At 37.4% G+C, this 8,017-nt stretch overlaps 1 non-coding gene across 1 annotated transcript; it reads left to right on the top strand.

The window, feature by feature from the left end:
• The first annotated feature begins 782 nt into the window (after window positions 1-782).
• TRNAS-GGA (transfer RNA serine (anticodon GGA)) lies at window positions 783-855 on the top strand. Its single transcript has one exon. It is a non-coding gene; the product is annotated as a tRNA-Ser (tRNA).
• The last annotated feature ends 7,162 nt before the right edge of the window (window positions 856-8,017 follow it).

Below are 8,017 nucleotides of genomic sequence, written 5' to 3'. Positions count from 1 at the left end.
TGAGCACTGAAGAACTGATGCTTTTGAACTGTGGTATTGAAGACTCTTGAGAGTCCCTTGGACTACAAGATCAAACCAGTCAATCCTAAAGGAAATCAGTTCTGAATATTCGTTGGAACGACCGATGCTGAAGCCAAAGATCCAATACTTTGGCCACCTGATGTGAAGAACTGACTCATTGGAAAAGACCCTGATGCTAGGTAAGATTGAAGGCAGGAAGAGAAGGGGACAACAGAGGATGAGAGGTTGGATGGCATCACTGGTTCAATGGACATGAGTTTGAGCAAGTTCCAGGAGTTGGTGATGGATAGGGAGGCCAGGAGTGCTGCAGTCCATGAGGTCACAAAAAGTCGAACGACTGAGCAACTGAACTGAACTGAGCTGATAGCTTTCCTAGTGGCTCAGATGGTAAAGAATCTTCCTGCAAGGCAGGAAGTTCTATCCTTGGGTCAGGAAGATCACTTGGAGAAGGAAATGACAACTCACTATCATATTCTTGCCTGGAAAATTCCATGGAAAGAGGAGCTTGGTGGGCTACAGTCCATGGGTCACAAAAAGTCAGACACAACTGAGCAACTAACATATACATACATATTTATAATACATACATATATATATTCCTTTTCAAATCCTTTTCTCATTTAGGTTATTACAGAATATTAAGCAGAGTTCCCTGTGCTATACAGTAAGTCCTTGCTTGTTACATATTTTAAATATAGCAGTGTATACATGTTAATCCCAAACTTCCAATCTATATCCCCACTCTTTCCCTCTGTTAAGCTTCCCTGGTGGCTCAGAGGTTAAAGCGTCTGCCTGGAATGCAGGAGACCCGGGTTCAATCCCTGGGTCAGGAAGATCCCCTGGAGAAGGAAATGGCAACCTACTCCAGTACCCTTGCCTGGAGAATCCCATGGAGGGAGGAGCCTGGTAGGCTGCAGTCCATGGGGTCACAGAGAGTCGGACACAACTGAGCGACTTCACTTTCTTTCTTTCTTTCCCTCTGGTAACCACAAATTCATTCTCTAAGACTGTGAGTCTGTTTCTGTTTTGTAAATAAGTTTATTTGTATCATATTTTTTAGATTCTGCATATAAGCGATATCATATTTTATTAGTCTTTGTCTGACTTACTTTCCTCAGTATAATAATATCCAGGTCCATCTATGTTGCTGCAAATGACATTCTTTCATTCTTTTCAATGGTTGAGTAATAATCTGTTGTATACGTGTACCATATCTTCCTTATCACTCATCTGTCAACAGATATTTAGGTTGCTTCCATGTCTTGGCTATTGTAAACAGCACTACAATGAACACTGGGGTGCATGTATCTTTTTGAACCATGTTTTCCTCTGGAGGTATGCCCCGGAGTGGGATTGCTGGATCATGCAGTAGCTCTATTTTTAGTACTTTAACACTATAGACAAAAGTAAACTCAAAATGGACAAAAGATCTTAATGTCGGACTGGATACTGTAACGCTCTTAGAGAAAAAATTGGGCAAAGCATTCTTTGACATAAATCTCAGCAATATCTTTTTTGTTCCATCTCCTAGATTAATGGAAATAAAAACAAAAATAAACCAATGGGACCTAATTATACTCAAAAGCCTTTGTACAATGAAAAAATCCACAAACAAAGTGAAAAGAAAACCCATGGGATGGGAGCAAATATTTACAATGATGTGACCAACAAGGGATTGGTCTCCAAAATTTACAAACAGCTCATGTGGCTCAATTAAAAACAAACAAACAAAAATTGGGCAGAAGACCTAAATAGACTGTTCTCCAAAGAAGACATACAGATGGCCCAGAGGCACACACAAAATGTTCACCATCACTAATCTATTAGAAAAATGCAAATTAAAACCACAGTGAGATATCACCTCACATCAGTAAGAATGGCCATTATTTAAATATCTACAAACAATAAATGTTGAAGAGGGTGTGGAGAAAAGGGAATCCTGCTACACTGCTGATGGGAATATAAATTGATACAGCCAGTATGGAAAACAATATGGAGCCTCCTTAAACTAAAGATAGAGGCACACATTTATTTTAAAATGTTATCATTATTTTGATCCTATGACTGTCATCCATTTTAATAGAAAATAATATCTGCTTTATTTGCTAATTATATCATGTATATTAACCTGAAATTTCAACAGGAAGTGAAGTGCTCAGAAATCAGTGTCATGGATTGGGCAAGTAATTCTTTATATATCAAGTGCTTACTTATCAGTAGTTACTGTGTTGATTAGACAGTGTGCTGTAGGCTTTACAAATATTATCTTATTTAATCCTCTTATATAACTTTAGTTCAGTCTAGTCGTTCAGTCCCATCCAACTCTTTGTGACCCCATGAACCCCAGCATGCCAGGCCTCCCTGTACATCACCAACTCCCGGAGTCCACCCAAACCCATGTCCATCAAGTTAGTGATGCCATCCAACCATCTCATCCTCTGTCATCCCCTTCTCCTTCTGCCCTCAATCTTTCCCAGCATCAGTGTCTTTTCAAATGAGTCAGGTCTTCTCATCAGGTGGTCAAAGTATTGGAGTTTCAGCTTCAACATCAGTCCCTCAAATGAGCACCCAGGACTGATCTCCTTTAGGATGGACTGGTTGGATCTCCTTATAGTCCAAGGGACTCTCAAGAGTCTTCTCCAACCCACAGTTCAAAAGCACCTAGAGGTGGGTACTAATATCTCACACTAACTGCTCAGAAAGATGAATTAGATAGAACAGTGCTAGAGCTCTTATGAAGGATCAAGTATGTATTTAAAATTTACCACTTACTTCTGTAAAATGTACCATGTATATAAACAGTCTGTAACTCGGATCTTTCATTTGTAAATGCTGTACAATATATTTATCTCATATTTAAGGAGAAATTAATTAAGTTAATATACTGAAAGTGACTAAAAGACAGCACATGTTAAGTAGCATTTAAGAGTTTACTGTTATTATAGTAACAGAGATAGTTAATTGCAAAACCAGAATATCAATCCAGGTATTCCTGGTTATTTCAATGATTTTTAAGAAACATAATTCATATTGAAGTATATAAAGACTGATTGTAAAACAAATATCTATGTTCCGCCAAATCAAGAGGAATTTTACCAAGTGCTTTCTCTGTATTTATTAAAATGAACTTACAGTTTTTTCTTCCCTTTAATTTGCTAATGGGGTGATTTTCCTTGGTTAATTTCGAATGTTAAGTGAATCTTGAATTCTTGATCATCTGAAATTCAGCTAAATTTAATAAAAATACAATGAAAATTTTTTTATATTGCTACACTCAATTTGTAGTGTCCATCTAATAATTAGAGCTCCTCGGGTGGCTCAGTGGTAAAAATCTACTTGAAGGAGATGTGGGTTTGATCCCCAGGTTGGGAAGATCCCTTGGAGAAGGAAATGGCAACCCACTCCAGTATTCTCGGCTGGGAAATCCCATGGACAGAGGAGCCTGGTGTCTACAGTCCTTGGGGTTGCGAAGAGTGAGACACGACTAAAAACTAGTGGCTAAACAGTCTACTTATTACTCCATGAAAGGTAAGAAATTACTCTCTTTACTTTGTGGCTGATATCGACATCTTCTGTTATTCTTTGCTATCCTGCAATTTCTCTGTGAAATGTCCAGGTTATAATTCCTTCCTCCTTTCCCCCCATCCTCACTCCCTTTCTTTTTTCCCTTTCCCTCTCTCCCTTTCTCTTTCATCTTGCTTGGGATTTATTTTAGTTCTTTAGTCTGTCAATTAATATCATTCATAAACTCTATTGGGCTAATAGATTAGTAAGTATGAATTTACTTCAAATTCTCCCTAACATGAGAGTCCTTCAGATCCCAAATTAGTGGAGAAAAGAATTTCTTATTACTTTCCCTTGACTTTGTTTTCAGTTTTTGTATCTGTGTGTGTGTGTGTGTGCTCAGTTATGTCCAACTCTTTGCAACCCCATGGACTGCAGCCCACCAGGCTCCTCTGTCCGTGGGATTATCCTGGAAAGAATACTGTAGTGGGTTGCCATGCTCTCCTCCAGGGGATCTTTCTGACCCAGTGATCAAACTTGGGTTTCCTGGGTCTCCTGCATTTCAGGTGAATTCTTGCCACTGGGCAAGTCCGTTAAGAGTTTAATGGTATAAGTTACACATGCTTTCAAGGCAAAAGAGCCTACAGTATTTTATTTATCCTTCTGAATTTCTATCTTCAATTAGATATTGGTTTGTTAATGTCTTACTATTATAGATGCCCTAAATAATATTCAGAATGTTTAAAAATGTTCTACCTATCATTTTTAGTTAAGATTTTGTAGAAGAACTTAGTGCTACCATTTATCAAAAAAAGAAGTGACATTTAAGCTAGAGTACAGTGCATCCTTAGAACATCCACTGTTCACCAAATATACTTCCCCATGAACTATTTTTAAAATACATATTGTGTGTGCCAGGTAGTGTTTAAGATATGTGGGATGTATCAGTGAACAGAGGAAAGATCCCTAAGTTTAGAGAGCTTACATCTTAGCTTACTTTCTATATTTTAAAAACTAAACTAAGATTATATATTAATCTGAGCACCGAAGAATTGATGTTTTTGAACTGTGGTGTTAGATAAGACTCTTGAGAGCCCCTTGAACTGCAAGGAAATCAAACCAGTCAATCCTAAAGGAAATCAGTTCTGAATATTCATTTGAAGGACTGATGCTGAAGCTGAAACTCCAATATTTGGCCACCTGATGAGAAGAACTGACTGACTCACTGGAAAAGACCCTGCTGCTGGGAAAGATTGAAGGCAGGAGGAGAAGGGGATGACAGAGGATGAGATGGTTAGATGGCATCACTGACTCGATGGACCTGAGTTCGAGTGAGCTCTGGAAGTTGGTGATGGACAGGGAGGCCTGGCGTGCTGCAGTCCATGGGGCAGCCAAGAGTCAGGCACTACTGAGTGACAGAACTGAACTGAACTGAAGATACTATATTAGTACCTAGAGAGGTAGACTAATATTTAGGGAAAGACATTAAATATACTACATGCTATTTTGAAAATTGCAAATGAAAGATAGATTTTTTTTAGCACTGTTATTCTTTATTTTCAGTTTTGTTTGAATACAAGTAGACAGTTATGTTAAAGTTCCAAGCTGCTCTCATTCATAGTGTAATTAAATTGGTTAGTGAAGCTTGTTGTATTTTTTTTTAATTGAAAACTGCTAAAGCAATTTAATGAAATAGTTTAGATTTGTTTTCTTTTAAAATCTGATATTTTTCTCAATCCAAGCTGTTCTGAACATAAACAATATAATTTTACTTTGTCTCTTCCCAGGAGGCTTACCTGGATATTTTTAATTGAGCTATAATTAAATATTTTAATTGTCAATTTCTTTTTATTTTCTCTACCTCTATATCTGCTTTTCAGTAGTCCTCACTCTCTGTCTTGTTTGTATTTTTTTCACTGCTTGCCAACAACATTTTAAAACTGCTATTTGCTGCTGCTGTTTGGCCAGGCCAGGACTTTCTATTTGTCCTTGTTTCTTTTTCACTACAATTGATTTTTAACCACCCAAAGATAAACTGTGACTTCCAACTGCTCTGTGGCTCCAGTTGTTGCAATTCCTTCTTTGAAATGGCTGAGTGAGCAGGAGATGACTCAAATCATGGGCAGGAAGCAAATGATTTCTTCCCTCATGAATCTTTGACTCAGCATTTGGCAAATCCTAGCGATGTGGAGGTATTTCCAATTGCCTCATTCTTCTACTTTCCTCAGATTGTTCCAACATTTATGATCAATCAGAACTTCACAGAAAGGTTCATCTATTTTTGCAGCTCATTGATAAGAAATAAGCTGAAAAATCTGATAGTATGTTTTGGGTGATAGTTGAGATGCCAAGATAAGTTTAATTCATCTTTCAACTTACAGATTACTTGAGGACTTACCATTTACAATAAACCTTGCTAAAGAATTACTTGGTAAAGAATTAACTACTCTTTTTCAAGACCTAAAGTAACACAGTACAGGGAAAATATAATTTGTTCTAGGGTTAGGAAGCCTCGCGCTTCTTCCAGTATTTAAGATCAATCAGAAGTTTGAAGGAAGTCTGTCTGTCTTACTTTTATATGATTGTATAATTCTGGGTGTATTATCAAGGTCTTAGTTTGGTCATATATGGGATAAAGTTTAAATGCGATGTCGTTTATAATACCACACAGTGTGTTTGCATATATATTTTACATACAATAAAATTTACTGTCTTTTTCTTTGCACATATGGACCTGAGAGGGCATCCACGTAACTCAATGGTAAGGAATATGTCTGCCAAAGCAGGGGATACGAGGCATTCAGGTTCAATCCCTGAGTGGGGAGAATCCCCTGGAAGAGGAAATGGCAGCCCACGCCAGTATTCTTGCCTGGAGAATCCCATGTACGAGGAGCCTGGCGGGCTACAGTCCATAGGATCCCAAAGAGGTGTATACAGCTGAGTGACCAAGCACGCATGCATAGTCCTGAGAACTTCATCACACATAACAGTTTGTATACCTGCTGTCTGAACATAGCAAAGTTTTATCACGTCTCCCCCAAACTCTTCATGCTACTCCTTTGCAATTATACCTCTAGCACCTCCATTCTCTAGCAAAAACCTACTTACTTTGCATTCCTGTAGAGTTGCCTTTTTGAGGATGTCACATAAACTGTCATACAGCATGTAACCTTTTAAGTTTAGTTTCTGTCACTCAGCATAATATCCTCGAGATTCATCCAAGGTGTTTTGTGTATCAGTAGTATGGTCACTTTTATTTTGTGAGTGGTATTCCATTATCTGGATATATAACCACAGTTGTTCATTCACCTGCTAAAGGGTACTCAGATACATACCTAGAAGTGGGATTGCTCAATTTTGTGAAATTTCTATTTTTAGTTTTGCAAGAAACCTTTATTCTGTTCACCATAGTTGCTGAACCACTTATTCCATCAATGGCCATTGGTATATAAGTGTCCCTTTTTCTCCACATCTTTGCTGACACTTATTATCCCTTGTATTTTTGATGATAGCCTTTCTTACAGGTGTGAAGTGATGCCTCATTGTGATTTGATTTGCATTTCTCTGATGATTAATAATGTTGAGCATCTTTTCCTGTACCTGTTGGCCATTTCATTGTCTCCTTGAGAAAAAATGTCTTTTTAGTTTCTCTGCCCATTTTTTAATCAGGCTGTTGTAGTTTTTTGGTTTTGCTTGTTTGTTATTGAGTTGCATGAGTTCTTTAAATATTTGGAGTATTAACTCCTTATTCAATGCATCATTTGCAAACATTTTTCTCATACTTTACACTGCCTTTTCATTTTGTTGATTGTTTATTTTGTTGTCCAGAAAGTTTTAAGTTTGTTGTAGTCCAACTTGTTGATTTTCTTTTTGATGTTGTTTATATTCTTGGTGTTATATCCAAAAAAATCATTGCCAAGACAAATGTACAGGAGCTCCATCCCTGTTTTCTTTTAGTTTTATGGTTTCAGGTTTCTGTTTAATTATCTGACCTATTTTGAGTTAATTTTCATGCATAGTATAAGATGGAGGTCCAATCTCATTTTTCTGCATGTGGCTATCGAGTTTTCACAACATTATTTGTTGAAGAATCTATCCTTTCTCCATTGTATATTTCTGGCTCCCTTATCAAAAATTAGTTGACCATATATGTTAGGGTTTAATTTGGGGCTAAGTATTGAACATATTTTTTTATTTTTTAAAATTTTTTCTAATTGGGAGAAAATTATTTTACAATATTGTGTTAGTTTCTTCTACACAGCAATGCAAATTAATCATAATTATACATATATCACCTCCCTCGTGAGCCTCCCTCCTCTCCCTGCATCACACCCCTCTAGGTCATCACAGAGCACCAGCATGGGCTCCCTGTGTTATATAGCAACTTCTCACTAGCGATCTGTTATACACATAGTAGTGTATATATGTTGATGCAACTTTATCCACTCATCCCACTCTTTCCTTCCTCCACTGTGCCCACAAGTCTATTTTC

This window comes from Budorcas taxicolor, chromosome 5 (assembly GCF_023091745.1).
Source record: "Budorcas taxicolor isolate Tak-1 chromosome 5, Takin1.1, whole genome shotgun sequence".
NCBI lineage: Eukaryota > Metazoa > Chordata > Mammalia > Artiodactyla > Bovidae > Budorcas > Budorcas taxicolor.
Note: the sequence above shows the minus strand (reverse complement) of the source record. Positions and strands in the feature narration are given on the sequence as shown.